Below are 25,734 nucleotides of genomic sequence, written 5' to 3'. Positions count from 1 at the left end.
GAGGTAAAAGTAAAATAAATAAAGGAAAATCAATCCCTCAAAAAAGTTAATCAAATCAAGAGCGGACTATTTTCTGCACATGCGACTGACAAGCCATTAAAACCTCGAGTCAGTTTCAAACACTCCAAACAGGAAAATTATGCTTCAAACACCTAAAAATACACTGGACTCCTAAAAACAAGACAGGTGTCAGAACATCTGTTTTTACTAAAGTCCTTGAAATGCCTGGAAAGACAGTGAGTGTTGAATATAGTACATAACACCATGAACCCAGGTTGTGACACAACCTACATTTTATAGAGTCAAGGATAAATTAACTAAACAAGTTTCAGATCCAAGAACAATTAAAAATAGATATTAAGCAATTTTACAAAGCTAAATAAAAGGAGAACAGGATAGGTCACTAAGTGTGCACACTGAGAAATAAGTATGCATACGTGCATCTGTACACACTTCACATTTGCTTCCAGTAGCTTTATTATGTACGTGTATGTATGTGTGCCCGTGTCTTCTCATTTCATGCAGCAGCAGGTGCACAAGCGCCTTTGGGTGCATACAAGTGCACACTTCCAGCCTGTATTAGATGCGCATGTTTGTGAGTATGAGCGTGTCTGCAACCTGCCTAATTATGAGTGTGTTTATGATGCCAGATGAAAGAGCTGAATTATATACTCATACTTGACAGACAGGACTTGCACATAATGCACCAGAGATTACCTGAGAAAAGGAGGCTGTTGGCGGAGGTTTAGTTTGCTTTAAGCCTCATTTAGAGACTGTTGTTTGGTTGTTTGGGCAAATGAGAATTGTAAACATGAAATCTAAATAACAAGCCTTAAATAGCTCAGACACCATTTAATCAGGCACCAGGATTGGTACTAAGACATGTTTGGCTGACATCAATTCAATGTGGGCAAAATCCTGCATTATACTGATGAGGTTGTGATGGTGAGAAAGCGTCTGACTAAAGATAAGCATGGGCAGAGAAGAGGACGAGGTCTATCTGAGTGTACTGTAGCAATTCAGAAGTCTGCTGCTTCCTGGTTCTGATTTTCCCTGCATGAGAAACCAGCGTGGCCAATAAAAGGGCAGCCATGGCAAGGATCTTTGCTGCGGCTACACAGGTGTCTGCCTGATTGGGCCCCTTCCCAGGACTGTTTGGGTTCAGGCTGAGCAGAGGTCCAATCAACACGATTAATTAACATCTGCATGACTTTAAGCAGTTTGTATTGATATTCTCCTCTCACTCCTAGTCGCCACTTAAAATTCATATTATCTTTAAGTATAAATATTCGGTCAGTGTCTGTTTTGACTCACTCTTCCCCTCTTCTGGCTACATCACACCCAACCATTATCTGTCACTGACTGTGTTATAAACACAGATTATGACAGACACAAGTCTCTGATATAAGACCAAAAATGCCATTCATCTTGTTAGCAAGTAATGTTTTAGTACATTGACTATTGTTATCAATGACATGAATAAGCCTTACTAAGCTACTAAGCTCTAAATTAAGTAATGTAACTTGTTTTTTTTAACAGTTTTACTCCAAATATATTTAGGAGATACTTCAATTACTGTTTACAAATGTGAAAGTGAGATTTAAAAGGTTTTCTGTTTTTTTATTTAAACAAAGATAATTCTTAGTGCGGATTGTGGGGACACTTGCTCCAGGCAAATCTGAAAAAGATGAAAAAAAATACAGCATGCAAATCATCTTAGTGCGTTTAGAAAAAGGGAAAAAAAAAAACCCATAGTGATAAAAAATTAAACCAGATGAATGAGCAGATGAATGGATGGATGAGCGGATGGATGAATGACAGATAGATAAATGGATGGATGGATGAGTGGATGGATGGATGAGCAGATGGATGGATGGATGATAGATGGATGGATGAGTAGATGGGTGAATGGATGACCAGATGGGTGGATGGATGAGCAGATGGGTGGATGGATGAGCAGATGGATGGATGACAGATGGATAAATGGATGGATGGATGGATGAGTGGATGGATGGAAGAGCAGATGAAAGGATGGATGATAGATGGATGGATGGATGAGTAGATGGGTGGATGGATGAGCAGATGGATCAATAGATTGTATTGTAGCAATGATGAACAAAGATTGCTGCGGGAATCCTAAAGTCACTGATCCCGAAAACCACAAAAACAACAATCTGATTTTATCCTCCAGCCACTAGACCTCTCTGCCTTTCTTTTCTCCTAAACCACTTCTATCTCCTCCACTTCCCTCAAAATCTATTTTCTTCATCCATCTTTGTTCTCTGATCCATTCTCTCACCCCATCGCTCTTTTTTCTATTTCTCGTCTCTTCCCCTCCATTCCACATCCGTTTTCTGCCCCCCTGTTCTGCTCCGTTGGGAAATCAAAGAACTTGAATAACTTTTATATCACCACAGGAACAAAAACTCATATGGTCGCCATGGGAACACATCCCGACACCACAGGAACCATTTCATTCAGTAACCAGGGGAAACAGGGTGATTTTGTGTTCTTGGTCCCTTTGATTGGCTTGCCACGAGGAAGCGCCAATTAAATATCACTGGGAGCCAAGCAAAACTTGTCGAAGTCAAGTTACTTCTGACAAAGGGAACAGATAGACAGAACGCACAAGAGATGGAGGGTGCGACCGGATTTAAATAGACACGGTTGAGCAAAACCAACAAACCTGTGGATTGGCAGGCAGAAAGAGAGACTACAGTAGAGCAGGCATGATGGGAACCAAAATATATATATATTAAACAAACATTAAATTTGTTTCAAATATAAAACGACTAAGTAAGTAGTGAATCGCAGACTCATGTTTGATTGTATGTTTGATTCTAAAAATGCAACCGCTGCCGTAACGTCCAGCAGTGGTCTTTGTTCTCCTTAGCTCACAGCCTAAAATAGACAGTATGAGAGCTTTTTATGTTTTGTCATAGTAATTTATAAGAGGTAAGCATATGTAAAGACATTTCATTTATCATATTCGCTCTAAAAGGCTATATACAGTACTGCGTCACAAGACTGTTCTGTAATGGACAAAAATGTCAGACGTTTTATGTGGCAACCATAAAACAAGTCCGCAGTTTGAAAGAGTTGACCTTCTGGATTTTAAGTTGAGAAGCACTGCTGTGCAGTATCAGCCTCTAAGTGCTATTTTCAGGTACTGGTTCCGCCTCTCTATTATCTTGGGCTCCACTTTGTACCCAGGCTGTGTGTTTCCCATCGCTTACATTTAGGTCTTTTCCTCTAAAGCGACTGAACTCACTGGAGCCAGTGGTGGGAGCTCTGCTTTTGATTCAGTACTTCACCATCTGATCCGGAGGTGAGTTCTGAACGTCCGGTGCTACTGAGGAGTCAGTAAGCCCAAGCTCCAGGTACATGTACTGTATTCTCTGGAGGAAGTAGCTACTACTTCCCAACACCTCTACTGCAATTTATCTATATACCAGCAAATGCAACTTGGAAGCTTTAGAATATGAAATGTTTACTGAAATGTTATATAAAGCTTTTTTCCAGATCTGCTTATGTTATTTTACCAGTCAAAGCAGTTTTCATGCAGTGAAGCTGTAATGTACATTTGTGTCTCCCATAAAGAAAAAGCAAATCAAAGTAGTTAATTATGTTAAAATGCACCAGACGCTGCTGTAATGCATCAGTTCTGCAACTGTGTCTTTGCTGCTCATTAACATCTATCAGGTCGCCTTGTCTTTCTTCCTCCTGCCTTCTCCGCGTCTCATTATGTGTTGAATCACCTTAAGACAGATACACAACGTGCCTACAGCGCGTGCACGTACCGACGCCAGCATCTCAAGCCGCGTCTGAATGCGTGTTAATTATCAGTGTGATAATTAAAGCTGCGTTTCACTCGCTACTGAAAAGAGTGGTGCTGAGAAGAGCTGGTGACCTCGCCGTGAACCCTGAACACACACACATATTGTGCATATTGTATGTATACACACAAAAATAAAAAAATATATGAAGTTATCAATGCAAACTCCAGTTAAACAATAACCAAAGTTCCTTTCAGTACACAAACACATTAATACTTGTATTGATAGACATCAGCCCTATTTCACTGCTCTATAAGTACGAGTTTTCAAATTATTGTGTGGGCGTGTTCATTCTTTTGTATTAGACAAGACATAAAATAGAGGTGGAAACAGATGGATGGGAAAGTTGGGTTTGTAAGGTCACTTTCACTGTAATCTACCAGCAAAACAACAGATGTAGTGTTGAAAATGAAGTTTTACCGATTTAATGGATTTGACTTGTTAAAAACGCTCTCTCTCATTTAACTGGTCATTTAGACATAAGAAAGCCCAAACTAAATGACAGCACAATGTTCAGTGCTTTATTGTAATAAAGGGCCAGTGTGACCGTTGTGTGACTTAATTCCCTCAGACAGACCCACAGAGACGCACGCTCTGCTGTTGCCGGGTCCACAGGTGACTTGTCTTTTACCAGATGGCAATGAGAGAGCACAAACAAAAACAGGCACACAAACGCAGGGTGAATGCAGCCTTCACAGCACACACATGCCTCCAAATCTCCCTGGTGTCCTTGACTACCGCGTGAAATCAATTAAAGCTGATACACACATACAGAAAGACAAACAAACATAGATTCTTTAGTATTTACATAATCTTAATCTATCGCCGTTTTTAAAGAAACAAAATCTGACAATGGTCTGTGAAGCTCTAACATGCCCACATCGTCTACACAGTCTGTTCCTACATTGTTATTACTCTTACATTACTTTTTAATGAGACTGTGTATGTGTGGCCATGCACTTCATCTGCGTATTAATCCTAATTTATCTGCTATAAAGCCTCATGCTGTGACTAAACACACTATCACAATAATAATCCCCCTCCTCCCAAGCCCATATAACAACAGTACATCTGAACCACAGAGAGATTATTCTATGTGCAGCCACAATTGTTTGTTCAAATAAATTGTCTCGTTGATCAAATCACTGCAGGAGCAGACTTTGTTAGCAGATGACACAACTTTGATACCCACCATCAAGGAATTTGATGAGGACACTATTACAATGCTCGTCAGTCATTCTATTCCATGTATAATTTATCCATTAGACGTGTGACTATTATGTGAGGTTTTCTGTTCGCTCCATGAACAAGTGAAAAAGGAATAATTTATTAAAATATAAAGTTTTCAGACCTTCCTTACTTACATTGTAGTATAGAACAGGTACATCATAAAAATCCTCCACCTGTCTGAACTTAAAGTAATCATAGTAAACAAATGCAAACAATGCAGGATTCAGTTTGTTGTTCCATTGTATCAGAAGGGTCATTGTGTATCATGTATACAGGGAATCTCATATAATGCTCCCTCCCTGCTGATCTATTGAGGAACAATAATTCAAGGCTGCTGTAAACAACAAACTTCAATGCTGCTACAACAACCCAATTTTTTCCAACAACATACTGTGGATTACTTTGCTTTTTAGAATCCTTTCAATAGGTGTATTGTCAGTGTGAGGTATTGTTTCCTGAATGACTGTCTTGACAAAAAGGCTGGCTTGATGCTCATGTTAGAGATGTTGCAGGAGTAAAGATGAGTCCAGCAATTCAGTACAGTATACTGTATTAAGATGGTCTACATATAAAATAAGAAGCCATTTTCTGAAAACAGATATATACCCATTGTTAGTAAAACCTATATCCAAGTCAGAGTGTTTGCAGTGGAACAATTGTTTAGTGAGAAAGCATCACATTACATTTAAACTGAAAATGCTGATTAAGTAGGATGAAGTCTGACATGTAAGAGATTTACAGTACTCTAATCAGTGCTTTTGATCAGCTGAATTCTACAAAAGACTCAAACCAAGACCAAAGGAAATGGGATGATGTTCACTGGCCAAGTCACTTGATTCACTGAAGTCAGAAAGACCCACAAATAAGCAGCAGCTGAGGACAGCTGCAGTAAATTGCTGGCAATTGAGGGAAGGAAGCCAGCATTTGGTCCTGTCCATGGATGTCTGCTGTCATGGTCAGCACAGAATCCTCATTACTCAGTATTACTGTCTGTAATCATGTTAGTTTGATTATGAATAGGGTTCAATGTATCAATCAATGTAAATTAACCAAGAAAAAAATGCTAAGCTAATTAATTTAGACTTTACACTGATAAGAATATTTTTTATTCTACTTTTGGCTTAAAACCGAAAGAGAATATTTCTCTAAATTGAGCTGTTGGACCATACGATTTACCATTTCAATGCGTGTTCATCTCTTTTTGGAAGGTAACAACTTAGTGTAAATGAGTTTTGAAACGGAGCGGCTGGCCCTGTATTCATCACCGTGGGGCTATTTTGGGCTTCTGTCTTATTGAGTTTTAGCCATTTTGTGACCATAGAAACACTAAAAGGAGATTGACGTGTAACACAAACAAGTGAGAGAGTGCAGTTCTGTGAGCGCAAATGGAGCAAAAGCTTTCAGTTTCTCACAAGACAGATTGTGAAATGAGCAAGAGGCTGAAGTAAAATAATTTGCTTCCAGCTGTTTAGATTCAGCAGAGAGACAGAACATCTAAAAAGGAAAATGTTACTTTTATGGGAAATGTGTTTTTTTCCCCTTTTGAAACACAAGCCATATTAGTAGCGTAATTAATTTTACTGATGAGGCTTGAGAGTAATAAAACCATTGGTGATTGAAGTTGCTACAGAGAGATGTACCGTCATTGTACAGAAAATCACAATATTTATGCAGCGTACGCAGTGGGCTGTGTTTTTCTTCATTTTTATGGTGGCACTGACCTTATAATCATCCTACAGGGGGAAACCGTTTAGAATTGAAGGGTAATGTAATTTACCTGGAGAAGCTTGCTCCCTTGTGGATCTGTCTATTTTCTGTTCATTTCTTTTTATCATACTTCGTCGTTTCAGACACACCAGTGCTGATGTGAAACAAACCATCTTTGTTCTGCCTTCTCCATTTGTAAACAAACCTGTGACCCTGAAGAACTTTTCCTCTTTACATGTTCAGACTCTAAAGCAAAGCATTTTTTTTTGTTCAGTTCACTACTATGATGCTGTGACAAACTTATTTATTTATTTTGCTTTGTATTAAGGGATGAATAAAATCATTTCTATTTCTGTATCACACTATTTTTCTTACTTTTCTTTTGCCGTTATTCTGCATATTCCAATTGTCAACAGGAAACGAAAAGTTGCTTTGTGTAAGAGTGGTCTCGTGTTCGTGTGTGTGTGTTTGTCACGCTCCTGTCAGGCTCTTATTTTCTCATTTTAATACATTTATTTATGTTGCCAGGGTAGCTATCTCAGCTTCTACACATCAATCAATTTACTTTCCTATTACAGATAAGTAATGATGTTCATAGGGTGCCAATAATAACTTGGGAATCCATCTCAATCAAGCATCTGACTGGCAGAGGCCTGGAAAAGATTAGTGTCTGCGATAACACAGTGTAACAACTGAAATAAAGGCCAGAGAAGGTGCTGAAAGAGCCTTCCACTCAGGTACGTGCTGTCAGTTTCTAGTGTTGCCTGAGAAATGATAACATAGATATACACATCACTGTAAAAATCTATATCATTATTATGTGTCTGAGCTGTAAATCTGAAGGTTCTGCATCCTCTAATAGTAATGTGGGCAAGACAACTGCATACAAGTGCATGAACATTGATCCGACCAATTTCAGGACAAACACTGGAGGGTTGACCATTTGAAATCTAGAATCAGTTGCGCAAGATGTTTGTGAGTATGTGTTACTAGACAACATTTTATGACAAATTAACGTAGATTATAAATTTTCTGTACGTTGTTTAATTGCAGTGGCGTAGGAGAGGTGTAAATGAATCAAATTCTAGCTGTTGATTAATCCTAAAAGAGGCACATTTTGACCTGATTAAGCAATGTTAAGTGAAACTCTGATGTTAGAGATGAGGTTTGAAATTATTTAATCAAATCTGCAATGAACTAATTAATATATGAATAGTTACATCACAAGGCCATCACCAAGGGCCATGAGCATTTGACTCTAATAATGAATTTATATAAAGTTTCCAGGGATGTTTAAATAATATCTGATAAAGCTTCAGTTCATTCTGAATAAGACATGTCCCTGAGGCCAGACACTAGATCTCCTATATCTCCCATATATCTTGAGCTAAGGAGCTCCCACATCCTTCAGTGTTTAATTAGGGAAGAGAAGAATAAAGAGGAGCTTTCACAAACCACCTTTTACCTCGCAGCATCTTAGCGCTTTCCCCAAAAAAAAAAACTAGTAAGTGCAGTGTTTGGCTTTGATGTTTTGATAGTCAAAACTTGCCATGACCACACCGTATGTCAAACAGAGTTCATGACCCTAAATCCAAGGATCACTTGCATAAAAAAAGCTGTTGTTCTAAACTCCTCTGCAGATACAAAGTTTTAACATTTGAAGCTGCCTCCCAGTTATGTTATAATTAAAAAAAGCAGAGATGATCCTTGTGTTAATATGGTTTAGAAAACCAGCACTTGAGAGGCTTAGTGAGAGAGTGAAAGAGGAAACTGTAATAATGAGAGGAAAGGAAAGGAAACAGCAGAGAGAGAGAGTGTGACAAGCAGATAGGCAGATGGAGAGTGTGGGGAAGTAGTGAAATAGAAACAGGGACACGAGGAGCAAATGATTAGAAAAGGCGAGAGACGAAGACAGAAGGATCGTTCTGAGCTCTCTAATCTCGTCTTCCCAAAGGTACCTGACATTTCACTGCATCATAAGCAAGTGCTGCCGTCCCAAACAGGCTGACAATAAGGGGAGACGACAGGATCAAATCAATAGGATACAGCAGAGCGCCACAGAAGGAAGGGAGGGAGAGGTGGAAAGACCGAGCATGTGGCATCGAAGATCACACTGGAAATTAGTGAAATAATGAAAAGAAAAAATGAAAGGCAGACAGAATAAGTCCATGCCAGGCTGAAAAAATAAAAAAAATCTTTTAAGTGGTAAGAAATCCTTCCTTCCAAGCTTCCTCCTGTATCATTTACAGACATGTGTTTGCTATTTTCTGTATTTTTAGAAGTAGTGAATCACATACTGTGCTGTGTGTCACTGTATGTTACACACAGCTGTAACTGGACTGGAAGGAAGCCTTCCAGCTCATGTTTACATTTCAAGAGTTTACTGCTAAAGCATATTTTAATTACTGTGTGTATCATTGCATAGTGTGGTGTATCATTTACATATGGCACCAGTGGCTAGTTTTTTTTCTCTCTACAGATCATCTTAGCTTTAGTCATGATATCATTTGAAAAATCATTATTATCTATACAAAGGTCAGAACATTCTACTTTCTTAATGTTTCACCAAATATGTATAATCAGAGTGTGAACAATCAAATGTCATGCCTGTCTTCCTGACCTTTCCTATTGGATTGTATTATCCGGGGGCCTCGTTTTCTCAATTAAAACTGCTACGTTTCTGTGGCAGGAAAGATCAGAGTGACTAAGAAATGCTAAAGGTGGTGACTACCAACAAATAGAAACAAAATATTTTTGTCACCATCATTGACTATCTTTCTATCCTCCAAATTTCAAAGCAACGCAAGAAAAAAGCAGGTAAGCACTTTTTCCACTGAGGTACCTGGACCAGCGCTCATCCCAGATGCTTCACACTCGGCTGCAGACGAGCCGGCCGTGCGCTTCAGGTCACAGCCCTGTGAAGCTAGTGAAACCACCTCATCAGCAGAAAGCTATGATCCAGTCCTAAGGTCATCAAATTAGACTCCACTCTTCAGCAACAGTAAGACCATCAATCCCCCAAGAATTTACTAAAATCCATGTTTTGTCTGATTTTAACCCACCTTGTGTCAATATCTTTACCTACCTCGCTTTAGGAGCACCTACTAAAATATGATGCTGTTGTGGTTTCGTTGGACAACGGAAGTGACCATCTGCTGCTCACTCCTATCTGTACACAGTGACGGTACTCTGGCCTTTTAATCTTGTGATCCAATTTCAGGCATCAGTGGGACCTCACTCCGTCAGTCACTTGGCTCTCTCACATACAAACACCCTTAGCCTGGAAAGGGATTACAGTCGGTTTCTGTTCGGAGCAGGTGATTGACATTTGTCAGTCCTATTGGTTCCTAGAGCCCTAAAAATTACACAGAGGTTTCATCATTGTCTCCATTTCCTGTTTAACTTGTATGTGAGTGTGAGAATCAATGAACGCAACGCCAAGGGTGTTTTTTTCCTCAGGAGTAAAGAATCTGTGTGTACACAGAATGATAATGAATGGTGAGGTTCGGTCCTTAACAAGAGGAAGCCTGGGAGATGTCAAAAGTCATGATGCCAAGATGATGACACACAGTTTTCAGGAAAATAAAAAACTGAATGTCTTTGAACACTGACATGACCATACTGCCTTGAACTCCTTCACATCCCCAAGGACTAAATTTGACATGAAATGTAACTTATAACCTAAACCCTGTGGATTGTGTTTGAAAGTGTTTGCTAAAGGCTAAATAATAACCTGCAGGAGTCTTTCTTGAACTACAGGGGTTTTGTAGCCACTTTGAGAAACATACTGGCATGTTGCTGTCTTTCACTGGTCTCCAGATGATACTGTGGTTGCATGTTCCATAATACTCTTGGATCCCGTTATGGTAACAAACTGTAAACTAAGCAGATTCAGCTGGGAATCAAGAATAGTTGTACAGATATTCTAGAAAGTCATGAGGACTAAATCTAAGCACTAGCTAATTAGCATAGGCTAATAAGCATGCACATAACTAAATGAAAAGTCTTCAACCAAGTTCTTCCTTTTGTACTGTAGTTTAAACTACCCCAGGAGCTAAACAGAACATAACAATCACAGCAACCTCCCTTTTTTCCAGCCTATTTCCAGGCCTATTTTCCTTCACTCATCCCCCAACTCCACATGGCATCAGTACATGACCAACAGAGTGAAAAGCACATCCTACAGAAACCTCTGCATCAGTCTCAGAGATGTGAGTCAAGTCTGTTTGCATCCCTGGACGTCCTGTGTGTGTGATCTGGAGAACTTGCAGAGGTCTATCGGCTATTCTTCTTAATTAACCACATGCCAAGCTAGATGTAAACACTGGCTATAACTGGACCCTGGTGTATCGTGTAGTCTGTGTCCGGCATGTTTCAGATCTGCAGTCCGCCTGAAATTGAAATGCAGCCACCCAACTCAAGCTGTAAGCACCTGCCTGGCAAGTACAGCATCTCTCAGTCAAGGAAGACCAGACCAAAAGGCTTTCACCAGGCTTCTAAGTCCCTGCCGTGAATGCGAGGGGCATTGAGCATGATGTCACAGGCCAACAGCTGCCAACTTGTTTTTGATTAGCACCCTTACCTTGTGAGAGATGTGATAGCAGGTACTTACAGTACACTTCAGCGGCCACAATTCAACTGCTGTAGTTAACGGTACATTGCAAGAGACACATTACTTCAAAACCTTCCCCAACAGGCCTCGAAGGCCTTCTGGTAGCTGTGGAGAATAAAACTACCCACCATACCATGATGCAGCGCCTCAGTCTCACCACAATCAATCTTGGCAAAATAAGATTCAATCTCAAATCCAGACACCATCCTGCTGTGTTAATGTTCCACTTATCCCTTAACCAAACTATTCAAGGACAACTTCACGGAGCGCTTGAAAACGATATGCACACAGAAATGGGAGTGATTCTGCAAGCTTAATTTTCACAAGATAATAGTTGGAATAGGATTCACCAAAAATCAATCGAGGCTGTCAGCTGGAAGTAGAACCAATCAGTGAACTCTGAGTCATGCTGCCAGCTGAGGAGTTATTACATGTGATTTGGCGCCACTCGTTGGGACTGTTGTTCATAGTGCTGAATAATGCTCTAATGTACAAGAAAGTCAAAGATATCACTGGTGGGTTCAGACAGTTAAATTAGCAAAGAAAATCAAGATAAATACGGCATGAAAACCGATGGGAACAACAGTAAAAGGAGGAAAAGAAGATGTGAGGTGAATAGAAAAAGAGGAAGGAGGAGAAAAGACACTACTGTAGCTTAGACCCTCTGCTTTATAGTCACAGAGGCAGCCAAATGTAATGAAAGGGATGGAACTGCAGGGTCATTACAGGTCATTTCAGCAGTTGTAACACAGCCCTAGCTACAAGATGACCTTCACTGCACAGATTCTCACCAAGAAGGCCTGCAAAGAAAATACTTTTTTGAACTCCCATTAACACTAAAAACCTTTGCTCTCAATTCTGCCACAGCCAGTGGAACAACACTGGCTGATCCGAAAACAAATCTGACAAATATGTGCAACAGGAAGCACGGACAAGGATAAACAAAGCGAGTTGGCAAAATGACACTGTTGGCAGGAGTCTGCATGTTTTTAAAGATCTGGAGGGTATGGAGTAAAAGATGAATGAGTGAATAAAATAAGAGGCTCATTATGGTATCAACAGTATGTATGCTGAATCTAACTCCAACGTAAAGTGTCTTTACATTCGTACCATTTACCGTTTCCACTCGCTCCCTATCCCACTGTACACCAGTAGAATCAAAGGGAACTTTGAAAGCTGAAATTCAACTGTAGCTTATCATTACTGAGCTCACATTGTGGCAGAGACATCAAAGAAAATCCCTTTGGCTCACATAACTACAGTGCATCTCTTACAGCCAATAAAACGCACTGGAACATGGAGGAGGTGCTCGTGGAGCTGGAGCAGGTCAGTATATGGAAGCAGTGAACAATAAACACGGAGCAGTCGCAGGATTAATGGAGGTACTTCAAAAAGGAACCTGTTGCTCTAGCTTTTAATTACCCCTTTGGCACAAATAGGGCTTTTATTGTTTGACTGACACACCTATATCTTTACATTGTTGCTGTATTTCTGTATGTTTAGAGCTGAACAGAAGCCACAGCTTTAATCCATCAAAAGTGTTGTAAATAATTAACATACACAGTGGATTAAGAACAAAAACACTAAGAATGAGCTTTTGTTTTCACACAACACAATCCCCCCCCAACCGCTGCCGGCAATCTGGCAGTTTACTTGACAAAGAAGAAAAGAAAGAAGCTCTCTGGTTAAAGCTCCAACAGTTTAAACAAGTGCCCAAAGAGTCACAGTCTCAGGGCTCAAAGACTTTGCTGAAAGAAAAATAACTCTGTTGCATGTTTGGCTGTTTGCCACCTCTTTGCTTGTACCAAACACTCTTCTCGTGTACAGTACATGCAAGGCTTTACTCCACTGTTCTCTACTATTTAAACCTGACATGTTTTAACCTAGAAGGTGAAAATTCTGAACACACCGCATGAAGCAGCTCAGTGTTTTACAATGCAGCTGTCATCAATATTTTTATATTCATATCAATTAAAGATCACATAAGTCCTTGACTATGTATCTGGTGGATGTCTTGACAACCAGCACTCCCACTGCACTGGCTCTATAAAGCCTTTTAGTTCAAGCCTTTAGTTTTACAGCTGAAAAGCAAACTAAGCTCAAAGAGCCTGTTGTTTACACGTTCCATGATTTCAAAAGGTATTTGTGCTGCAGACTGACTTAGACTTTTAAACGCCTTAAAATAACATATAAAAAAGGGGTAAAAAGGCTAAAACCTTGATCAGTGATAGTATCCTGTCCAAGCGTTTTAGACAGGCTTTAGATTAGAGAAGCTAGAACAATCACACTAATATATTAAAAGTAGCTCAAACCTCTCCCACAAAACTTGGTATGACAGGTGGGAGACTTCTGGTGAGAAGCAGTGACCTCTAGAAAGTATAACTTCAAAACAGCCTTTCACGGAAGAATTATCAACGGAGACATAAATGTGTCAGTTGGAGAGATGTGGATTATTACATTTATGGCTGCTAAGAATACTAAGAGTTCACCTTCTTGGATAGAAACCAAGACTATGATCAGAAAACATAAGTTGTTAGCTCGCCTTCTAAAGTAAACCACAGCACAAGAACCTAATTTATAACTGATTCGAGTAAAATGGAGTGAGGCCACTTGTGTCTACTAAACTACTTACTATTAGGTAAATATTTAGTGGCTGAGTAAGCAGTGTTCTATTAACCCAAAATTCCCTTTTCTGAATCCAGATTATTCTAAATAGATTATCCCTAAAGATATAAGTAATATGTACGAAGCATTACAGCAGACGTGGTATTAAAAAGGTTGGGTCAATTAGTGAAGAGTTCTCCTAGGAAATGAGAGAGCTTGTTCTAAAATCCATTCTGCTTTCTTGTCCTTTCGTTTTCCGGCACATCTGTTTCCACTTTTGATTTCTTTCTAAGCCAACCATGTGACAGGTGAGAAATTGAACAAAGCAATATTTCTGACAGGAACTCAAATCATGTGGCTCGTGTCAAAAAAGTAAGACCATTCGCTTGTGCACAAGTGTATATAAGATACAATACTAAAGACACTCTGGGAAATATATTTACTGTATATGAATACAACTAAATTGAATATGTCAAATAAGCAAATAATGGATTGGGTCAAGAATAAAAGTCCCTGAACGCTTCATTCTCAAAAAACAAAAGGCATATTATTGGTCCTCGTACAAAAGAAAATGATTAATGAAGATTAATTTAATGGGACAATGAAATGTCTATTCAGCAGTTTGATTAGCTTTGTGGTGAGCATCCGTCACACGCCATTCACAATCAATTCTTCAAACAATCAAGCGTTCGTGTTATCACTGATTGTTTACTGGCAGCTTATCCTTATGCTCGCTTTTGCAGTTATACCCCAACAAACTGAGGCAGGCTTTTGTTATAATTCCACCCTTAAATGGCTTTAATCAGTTTGCTTTAGGGAGAAATGCATATACGTTATATTTAGGTCTTTTAGGAGATTTAGCCTTAAAATAAAAGTAACAGGACCTGTGACACTGGTACCAGTAAGAAAAACAACATAAAGCTGTCTTATGGGCTTTATCGCCATCCAACCAAATCACCTCTTGGCAAACTTTAGGGGGTATAACTAGTGGCGCAGTGTGTAATATTCAGCATTGCCGATTGATGTCGTTGAGTTTTTTGCTGTTGTTTCAATTTCTCCACAGCAGCACATTTTACAGCGCGCACACACACTTATGTTAATTTTAGGACCATGGTAATATAGCATAATAAGTTCTGCACACCCCATTTCTCTCCTGGCCAGTAGTGAATTTTGATTATGTTAAATTTAAGAAGAACTTGTTTTACAAGTTATTGGTTAAATCCATATTTCATTATGGGAGAAAGGCTCAAAATAAGAAAGTTATAAATGCAGACTGTGCAAAATGCAAAGAGCGAGCGGAGCGAGTCAGACGAGAGAGGAGGACAGTAAACGAACAAAAAGACAAGACAAACAAGCTGGCCCTGTGGCCATGTGATAAGGATATTATGTAGATTGAAATACTTCAAGCAAGTTGAAATCAGCATAAAATGGTGCAGCAATTTTCTTTTCAAACCATGTTATGGCTTTATGGTCAAATTATACACAGTATGATGTGAATTCAAATTCAGGCTTCTACTCTTAACATGTGTTGAACACGTACGGCAGACACATTTTTAATCGTGTGTGCCTGGGTCAAGGAGTGGTGCATGTAAGACTAAGGCACAGACGATTAATTCAGTTAGAAGGGTGTATCTAATTTGTTAGTTAGAGAAGTGTGTATCTAATTTGTTAGTTAGAGAAGGGTGTATCTAATTTGTTAGTTAGAGAAGGGTGTATCTGATTTGTTAGTTAGAGAAGTGTGTATCTAATTTGTTGATACCAAAAGTAACAGGTGAAAGCTGACTCAATGGTTAACTCAGAGTTGAATTTGTGAAACTGATGAAATCTGCGGGTTGGAAGGCAAACAGGACAGTAATGGCAGAGGAAACATGAGTGATTAGTAATTACAGAGTTCCAGTGCCCCACTGCGTAGACAGGCCATTTGTGGGGCCCAATCTCATAATCCCCTGCACGCCAACAAAGCGTTTTCAAACTCATTCCCATGGAGCATCACGTCAGCCATAAACCACAAATGGAGCAGTAAATAGCCTAATAACATCCAGCAGTTTGAGCTGAGTCCTTATCAGTGGACAGACTAACATGGCCGTGCCTCACGGGCAAGCGTCAGCCAATTAAATACAAGGCAAGTGAGCAGGTTACGTGTGATTGGGTTGTGGAAGATGGGACAGAAGGAGGGAATAAAGAACAGGCCAATCAGCATTCAGAGTCAATCGATGTCTTAACTGGGCACTGGAGCTTCCACGTCATTTAGTTACAGCTCATCATTGGGCACTAAGGTGTAACAAAATGCATCATCAACCAATAAACAGCACTGATGCACCAACCGTTATGCACACTTTGTTCCTTCTGCAACTACTAGTTTAGCATGAGATACTTCAAAACCTTTGATTTCTGGCTCTAATACTAATCCCAGCATTTTCAGGAACACACAACAAGAAGCCGCCCCATTCTTGACATGCATCCTCATGCTTTTAAATGATACTACAGTGAGACAGTGTAGCTTTGATGTTCATCCTCTCCGACTCTTGATTCATTTCCATCTACGTCGAACTCTTGAAAGTCCACTGAGGCTGTATAAACTGAATAGTTAATGCACCTATTGATTTTTTGAATAAAGATCTTTGAAAACGCTGACTGCACTCACACTGGACTGAGGCAGTTAAACACCAGCATGCACACAATCAAACTCTATTTATACACCAGAATGGAAGCAGCTTCATCCACTCACACCTGCTAATACATGTAGGTGTATATGCTTACACACCACAGTCATAAAATCCCTTTCAGCTCAGAGACGCACCTCGACAGCCTGTGATTGGATTATACTCCGATTGAGGATTACAAAACCTCTCTGAGGCCCTACAACAGATTTATTTTTTGTAACAATTAAATGAGCTTGCTTTCTGTTGGCCTAGTTGCTTCATGCTGCCACAGAAAGATTCATATCTATAATCATTGTACTGTACAGTATGTACACTGTTGTACCGCTGCTGAACTCTAGGAATGTACTATAAATTTGAGTAACTCACATTTCTGTTGACTACATCACTGCATTTCAGTCCAGAATCCTCTCCTTAAGGTCCGGTTGAGATCGATTCCTCGTTTCTGTGTCATACTGGTGTCTTTGCAGAACAAAGTTACCAGGAGAGCTTTAAGAGAAGTTCATATTGTGTGAAACTAAGGAAAGACTACATCAGAAACATACTGTATCAATATTTACAAGAACATGGGACAAAACCAAAAAAAGGTTGCAATAATTTAGCTGTATTTTATTACACTATGCTACAAACCTGTGCTCGTACGACGCTGAAGACTCCTCTGAGACATTGGTGTGTATAGAGCAGTGGTGGGGCACCCTGTCAGGTCCCTTCCGTGATTTTAGTAGCGTCTGTTGAACAGAAAATGTTTACATCAACATGTGCAGTTAGGAAAAAAGCGGCTTTAGTTTAAACATCTTTAGAAATAGATATATTTAAAGATTTTTCCATTAGCAAACTGTAATAATCTGGTTTTGTTACTTTCTTATAGTTCATGGACCAAGATATGAAAAGAATGTTTGAGAAATATCTTTCGTTTCGTGCATTTCACGGATAAAATACTTGTGCGTCAACAAATCACTCTTCATTCCAACTGCACACGTTCCATCTGCTAAAGAACGGCTCAAAAGAAATTAGTAAGAGGACCTTGAGCTGCAGGCCCTTCATCAACAGTGTTTTTAACCGATGCTGGTGTTCAATTCACACAGGAAAGAGAGAGGATCTCCGTTCAACATTTTTAAATGCATTCCTGTCTGACATGTTAAAATATATCAAAGCATACAAACATGTTCAGCTACAAGTCCGCTCTTTAAAATGAAAACTACCCCAAAAAGCGTTCTGTAAGTCGACAAAAGTAGGATAGTTCTCTACATTGCTCCCCTTCAAATAAAGACACGCACACACAAAATGTTGAGTCTGCCTGAATATGTTCAATCATTTATGAGGCTTCAGCACCGCTAATGCAAACTGCACACCAATGCCCACTTAATAATTAAAGCCTGGTATTGACTGTGGCATTACAATGCTTGTGCAGAGGGACATTAGTCAGTGGTGGTGACGATAATAACGCTGATTCCCTTCCACAAACCTGGCTTCGTTTCAGTGGGTGGGCTCAGGCGGAGGGGAAGAAAATGAAAGGATGCGGGAAAGGATTTGAAAGACACTGGAAGTCAGCGGGATTGAAGCCAAGTAGCTTTTTTTCCAAGAGGAAAAAGTAGAAAAGCAGTGATAGAAAGAGCGGCGCAAAAACAGAATGGTAAATGAGTGAAACAAGGGAATTTTTGATCACAGGAAAATAACAAATCTCTTACTGAGTCTATAAGGAATAGGATGTCAAGTTGTGCTGTGTTTTCTTGTTCACGACTGCTGGTTTGTACAAAGTGTAAACTCTCGCTAACATCAGATTGGAGTCGCATGCACACTACACTGTGCATTCTGTGTATTCTGCCAGGTTCATCTGTAACATTGTAAAACAGGCTGAAAAGTCCCCAACGTGCTCAAGGACTGACGAGCTGTCAGAGCTAATTTAATAAGCACTAAACATAGGCAAAACATAACCACTGTCACTGTCGTTTTATAAAATGAGTTAGTATGCACATTCAGTACATTGGTCTAGCGATGTTGGGCACCGAGTCGCCTCTTTCCCCACAGGAAGATTTTGTGCCCATGATTTCGGATGTAGAAGCAATTTTGAGACGAGGCGCAGCAGGCATGAACTGGTAGAGTGGTTTGTGTTACCATATGCACGTTGTGCGGTTATCAAAAATCACAAAATCAGTTCCCCTGCTTCAGCCAGTACTGTACATCAGCTCCATATCGCTCATATGCTCTCTTCCTGCTATGGAATTCAGACAATGTCAGCAAGTCATAGCCCTGTTCACAACTTATATATGAATACACACGCACGCACATTGAGCCTTATGTAAAGCACACCTGGTTTCTCATAATACACTGGGTTTTAAATAAACAATGGTGTGTTTCTGTGTGAATCCAGTCTGACAGTTTCATCTCAAGGCACCTTTTTCAAGAAGACGGAGCAGATGAAGACAAGCGACAAGTTTGTCACAGCAACAAGTCACAGTCCATCACATACAGAGTTTGTCTGTTTATGTGTCCGTGCGTGTTACGATACAAAGACAAAGTCAAACAAAGAAGTCACAGAACTAGAGCATGTGTAAGACACACGTACTGTAAGTGCAGGAGAATGTGCTGGCAGCCTCCTGATGAAGACATGGCACCCACCCTAAAGACGTGGCTGCTCTGAAGTTGACAGCCAGCTCTTACATGGATGCCGCTCCTCTGGCAAGGCTAAATAAAAATATTCCCTCGGTAAGTGTACATCATTTATCATCACCTTTATTTACAGCCTGTAGGTTGACTGAGGGGGCTTTGAGGGCTAAGAGCCAGAGGTAAGAAGGCTTTGCTGAACTATGCATCAGAGGCAAAAACCAAGCCGTGAACTCGGTCTGAGCTGTAAATAAAGGTCGATGGAGATAATGTCTTCACATAAACACACAAATGATGAGCTACGTTGCACCGATTAGCAGAATGATGGCACATCCCTCCCCCATTGTCATTTGGTACATTTAGACAAGCACACACAAGATTATATATGCAAAATCCCATGAACAGAATCTTATTACCTTAGTTGCCGAGGGTTAATAGTGCCTTATTTTAATGCACCTTGGCAAGAGTTGCACAAGTGTTACACAACTCCTATCCACACTAGATTTCAGTCAGAAACATCACAGAATTCTTTCCCATTCGAAATCACAAATGCTTAAGGCTAAAGCACTTTCTGATAGAAATGTGCTCAGTAGCTTCTCTTAATGTGGAGAGGTGCTGTAAAAGCCTCCTCTGACTCACTACAGCACTTGTTTAACCTAGTAATCATTTGAATAATTTCTGATTTTTAAATATGTTTTATGCCTTTCCATAAATAAATGATTATTACCTTAATTACTGCATACCGGTAAGTTGTACCTCATTGCATTGGTCTCAAGTTGATCTACACTATAAAAGAACAAGGATAAAGTAGTCTGTCCTATATTTCAGCAGAGTAGAAAGGGAGTCTACCTTCTTCAGCTCATTCACGCCATCATCATCATCATCCATCCGCATCACAGCATTTGCTATTTGACATTTACTTGTAGGCGTTCTGACTCATTTACAATATATAGATCACACAAACACATGCACAAAGCTGCATATCTATGCTTGCTAGATGCTACATCTTTTACTGACACATTTATTCACACATACAACACTTTGATCTCCTCTTTGTCATGACATCTATCCTCTATAAGAAGCAATCAGTTCCACATAGATTATATGAAAAATTGGAAGTCTGAAATAAAGACGATATCAAATATTTGTGGGGTTGATGGAAACTGACAGTGTGTGTGTGTGTGTGTGTGTGTGTGTGTGTGTGTGTGTGTGTGTGTGAGAGAGAAACATAACAACATAGTCAAACACCCACAACAGACTTTGATTGTAACGTTTGAAGTGTGTGTGCAGGCATGTGGACGTGCCCAGTGGCAACAAAATCAAAACAGAACATATGAAACCAGTCTGTTTGCCTTGAAGTCAAAAGAAGATGAGTTTATAGATTTTCAACTGCACCATATATATATCAGAAATATAAGGAGCACATACTGTACGGTATCCTGCGTGCCCGACACACACCCCAACACAAATAATGTGTTTCAAACAAAAAGTTCCAACCGCATGAAAAAAAAAAAAAAAATTCATATGGCGCAAATAGTTTTTCAGTGGCTGTTCAACCTGCTGAATCTCACTAATATGGTTCAATTCAACCGTTTGATTCAAATGAGGTCTTTTTGGACCTCATTTGAACATCTAAACAAAACATTTTTAATTTGGGGTCAGAGCTACAGCAAATCCAACCCACAGAGGAGCATTTTGGAAATATCTGGCTTACTTGGATTAAAAACTAAGCTTTTGATCCACATACATCCTGCATCTGGAAGGCAAGAACCAAGCTGGAGTCTTTTGGAGCAATGGTCCACTGCCTCTATTCTGGCTCCCTAGACAGCACGTGGTCTGTACATGGGTTATTGCCCCTCACACTGAGGTATTTGAGGTGGTTTAACATTTTGGTGGCAAATTAAGAATTTCAGGCAAGACGCTCATTGACTGCTGTTAGTGAGAACAGGGAACAATTTGTGCTTTTTTATTTCTCTTATTTTCCCCCTTTATCTCAGATGTTGTGCCCTTTTTAACACAGCTTGCAACATGACTTTGTCTTAGATGTTTTCTAACGTAAAAAAAGTCCTAAATTGTGACGTTAGAAACTCAGCAGGGAGTAGTTTAGATTATATTTCTGCAATCATGTTTAGGAAAATAAGCCGTACAGAGCATTTTGACAGTAGCAGGCGTCACAGTCACCAAAGCCAATGTGCTAAGTGACTGAAGAGCCGCCCCTGCCATATTCAAGTGTGTCAGTACGTTATGGGAGTGTGGCCGTGTGTCAGCAATCACAAAACCAGGGCCCTGAACTGACAGGACACAGCCATCATTAAATCGGTTATTTATATCTCTGCTTTTCCTGTTGTGAAATATCAAAATTTAATTTCACTGACTATTGCCTACTGCCTCAGCGTAGCAGAGGAATCGATAGAGTCTATGAGGAACTAATAATCAATAAAACAAGGAGTCAATGGATTACTGTACCACAAGCACCAATTTACTGTAGCAACATCATAATAAAGCAGATCTAGGAACTAAAGACGATATGTACAGACTTGACATTTACATGTAAAGGTACGGTTTACAGATTCTTTCTTTTACTCTCACCTGCACCACGTCTCTTTTTGTCTGCTGCTCTCTCCAACTGCTTCTCTCTTGTCTGACTCACTTGATCCCCCCCCAATCTCTGGATCTCTTTATTTCTCTTTGACTCTGTATCCTGCTTTATTACCTTCTTTCGCTTTCCATCTCTACCTCCGCCGAGACTGCTCTCCTCCTTCCTGTTCTCTCTGTTGTTCACGATGATTGTTCTATGCTTGTCTGAACCTTCTCTGAAACTCCCTGCAGGATGGGTGGTGGGTGTGCAACACACACATATGCGGCGGAGTCACCACATATGAATCCACCTATGTTTTACATGTACAGACAAATGTGTCTACACACTCAAAGGTCTAGAGGAAACAGCAAACAAGCACCTACACGCAGGTACACAAACACACACAGCAGTTGTCGTGACATTTGTAATAAATAGCTCAGTAGAATTTCCTCTGCTGGTTAAAAGGGATTGAAATGCCACTGGAGGCATGATCACAAATCAATAACCCATTCTCAGATCTGTCCTTTGCGTGTATGTGTGTGTGGGAGATTCGGTCCCGCCTCTGCAGCTCCATTTGATTTTTTGTCATTTCATTTTGTTCCCCTAAATGTCTCTAAACCATGCTGATGAGGTAAGATGAACAGTATTGATCTTCTAAAAAAACGCAACAGCAGAGAAAAACATCTAAGAATATGATGTATTAAGGCATCTTCACTCACCCCACTAGCTGTTGGGTGAAGGCTTTCTTTGCTCTGCTGCCAAGTTGTTTCTCTAAAGATCTGGAAAAGGAAACCATTCAAATAAAGTTTATATTTGAAGTCATTCTTATAGCTGTGCAGAAATGACATGCTGACTTCAGCGTTTTTTCCACCACAGTGCATCGTCGCCTCACCCACTTCTCCTGTGATTATTATTTCAATAGTGTCATATGATGCTATTCTCACCTACAGTACGGAGAAGATTAAATAAATGTGGAATTTTTGGTTTCCAGAAAGATTAGTAATGATATGGTAGGATTGTGCAGCGGGGCTTGTATTAAGGTGTAAATCAGATTCATTTAAGATAAATCCACATTGCCTTACTGCCTCTGCAATGGCTTTCTGGCTTAAAACATGATCCTCTTAGTCTCTACATGCTAAGCGCTGCCTGAACTAAGCATTTAATTTTAGAATTTCTTCTGATCACTGGTGAACTCTGGTTCTCTCTTCAGTTGAATGCAACTATACCCCCAGATTGTGAGCAGTGTGTGTGTGTGTGTGTGTGTGTGTGTGTGTGTGTGTGTGTGTGTGTGTGTGTGTGTGTGTGTATGTGTGTGTGCGCGCGCCCCTATACAAGTAAATTCTCTAATTAGGGGCTTAAACGTGAGCATATATAGTTGTGGTGGTGAATCAAGCTGGAGGAAAAAGGCAAGTCTGTGACATTTATTAGTTATGGCCCCACTGCAGGGACCTGCTTCTTCTGCTTCTTAATGAAGGTGTTGTTTTTACAGCTACATCCAGAGTTTTAAAACTTGATGGGGCCCACGGACAGCGGTAAGCAGAGCTGACACCTATATTTATATTCCGTGTGAACCCTTGGTTGGATGTCCTGAGCGGTGCCCACTGCTTGTCCATCAGCATTAAATAATAACTGATGTCTCACAAGCACCACTCTGCCTGGTGCCAGAGAAACTGCTGCAGCCTCGAATCATTCACTTCTCACTTAGCCGCGCTTTAACGCAGCCAAATAACAGTGCAGCAGGTCATTAATCCTGATTTATGTCAGCTATCGGGCAACTGAAACAGAGCTGACACGATTAGTCAGGTGATTAAAATAATTAGCTGCTGTGGCAAACATTTTGTGGCTTCATTTTCCCTGACTCAAGTTTGACCCCAACTAGTTTTCAACAGGGAACAAACACTGTCTCACCTTGACCTACAAGAAAACATGGACTCCTGACTTCCTGTCTACACATATATTTCATATATGCATATTTATATTTCATATTATATGCAAATATCTGTGTTTATCAGAAAAATATAATGAAAATATTCACTATTATTATAAACAGCACAGACCAGCTTATAGTCTGGGACCTGAACTGGGAACTAGTTTATATCCGTGTCAATCACTATTTAACAGCAACAGCACAACGTAACCACCGCAATCAACACAACTCAACACGCACGCGTCCAATAAATGATGCGTTTCTTACCTGTTGTAAACCAACGTCCTGTTTGTCCGTGGTGGAAGCTTCAAGAGCTCGGTCCACGCGGCTGCAGAACGCTGTTGCTAATGCTAACTAGCTAGCTAGCGTGTACCTAAGCTACAGCTAAGATAGCTGCTGCTAGGTCTGTTCTGTTAGCAGCGATAGTCTGTAAATGTCGCGCTAAAGTAACTGTTTTTCTTTTTCTAAGAATGAAGGTATTCAACAAATAACAAGGTTTTGCAGCTAAACTTCCAACTAAAATATATGTGAACGTCTCTCACACGCAGAAAAGGATCATGGGATCAACAGCTGCAGATCATTTGAACCTGAATGACATTGGTAATTTCTATATTAATAACATTTATAATAGTGACGTAATACAAACCTGTTTTCTAAAAAAAATAGACTTAAAAACTTTTTTTTATAATTTTAGTACTTTACACTTAATTTATTATCTACAATGTGATAGTTACTAGAGATTCTGGACACCAAAATACACTGCAAATTTAAAAGCATTTTTTTAAATTGTTTGTTTGTCTCTCTCTCTCTAATATAATACATAAAACTAGCTTGAGTTTATTTTTAACCACTGTGGTTGTCACTACACCACTAAATCTGACACTTGTTGCTTACACATCTGCTCAGCGTCTCAGCGTTGACGCTCACACACACACACACACACACACCAGTGGGATTTGACTCGTTCCTTCACCTCCGAGAGTCGAGCGGCGAGGTCGGCGGCGGTGCGTGACGCATCCCACGCGCAAAGCCGCGCGCGCGCGCTAAGAAGGACAAACGTGTGCACGCGAGGCATTAAAAGTGCAGGGGTGTTCTGCGTTTCTTGTCTGCGCGCGCGCGCGCGCAGATGCGGGAGGAGACGAGAAGAAAGAGAATGAAGCAGCAGCGGGGGGAAGAGGAGAAAGAACTAGTTCTGTCTGACCCTCTTTTTCTGCACCAGCAACTCGACACACAAATTGAATGTGTGACACATTTGGAATTCATGGCCAAAAGTTTGGGAAGAGTGATTCACATATTCCACTGATACTTTCCCCCCACAGCAGTGAATGCTTTCACACACAGCTCACCAAATCTATTTCACCCTGTGGTGGGAAAACCAATCAAACCAGTGGTATTCAACTGTCAAACTCACCCTTTGCCTGCGCTGCCAACGTCACCCTGGTCGTTACTAATGCACGTGTCCCCGTGTTACCTCATCATTGTGTCGTCATCTCCTGATCTGCCTGCAAAACAACTGGCTACGTATGCACACACACACACACACACACACACACACACACACACACACACACACACACACACACACACACACACCATAAGCCATAAAATCATATTTTGACCCTCAAAAAGGCATTTAAAGTTGTGGGGCCCACCAAAAGGGCCCCACAAGTGATCATAGGACCCCACTTTGGTAAAAAAAAGGTTTTGTGCCCCACTCCGATGTAACTGCTAGGACACACACACACACACACGCACACACACACACACACACACACACACACCTGCCTTGTCCAGTCCTTCGCCTCTGAAGGTTTCCGCCCGTCTCCGTCTCTCTCGTGGCTTTTACAGTTACATACTGTTTCATCCCGTCGCCTTTTTTATCCCGTGTAACGTTGCAAGCGAGAGAATCAGCTGGAAGCCAGAGAAGGAGCAAATCTCCTAGAAACTCGAGGATGCCCTCTCCTCTCAGTAAAAAG

General features: G+C 40.3%; 1 long non-coding RNA gene across 12 annotated transcripts in view; it reads right to left on the bottom strand.

The window, feature by feature from the left end:
- The window catches only part of LOC114845968 (uncharacterized), a 50,833-nt gene extending 26,154 nt beyond the window's left edge, over positions 1-24,679 (bottom strand). For 2 of the 12 annotated variants that reach the window (XR_003783957.3, XR_003783954.3), the window contains exons 1-4: positions 24,026-24,372; positions 22,551-22,610; positions 17,280-17,377; positions 17,019-17,138 (exon numbers count right to left, since the gene is read on the bottom strand). This is a non-coding gene — a long non-coding RNA (uncharacterized LOC114845968). Of the gene's footprint in view, positions 1-1,594; positions 1,679-9,488; positions 10,078-17,018; positions 17,139-17,279; positions 17,378-19,215; positions 19,335-19,980; positions 22,142-22,550; positions 22,611-24,025 lie in introns of those variants that run through there. The other 10 variants (XR_008693275.1, XR_008693276.1, XR_008693274.1 and 7 more) reach the window with 10 other exon arrangements.
- Between the last annotated feature and the right edge of the window lie 1,055 nt (positions 24,680-25,734).

This window comes from Betta splendens, chromosome 19 (assembly GCF_900634795.4).
Source record: "Betta splendens chromosome 19, fBetSpl5.4, whole genome shotgun sequence".
Lineage (NCBI taxonomy): Eukaryota > Metazoa > Chordata > Actinopteri > Anabantiformes > Osphronemidae > Betta > Betta splendens.
Note: the sequence above shows the minus strand (reverse complement) of the source record. Positions and strands in the feature narration are given on the sequence as shown.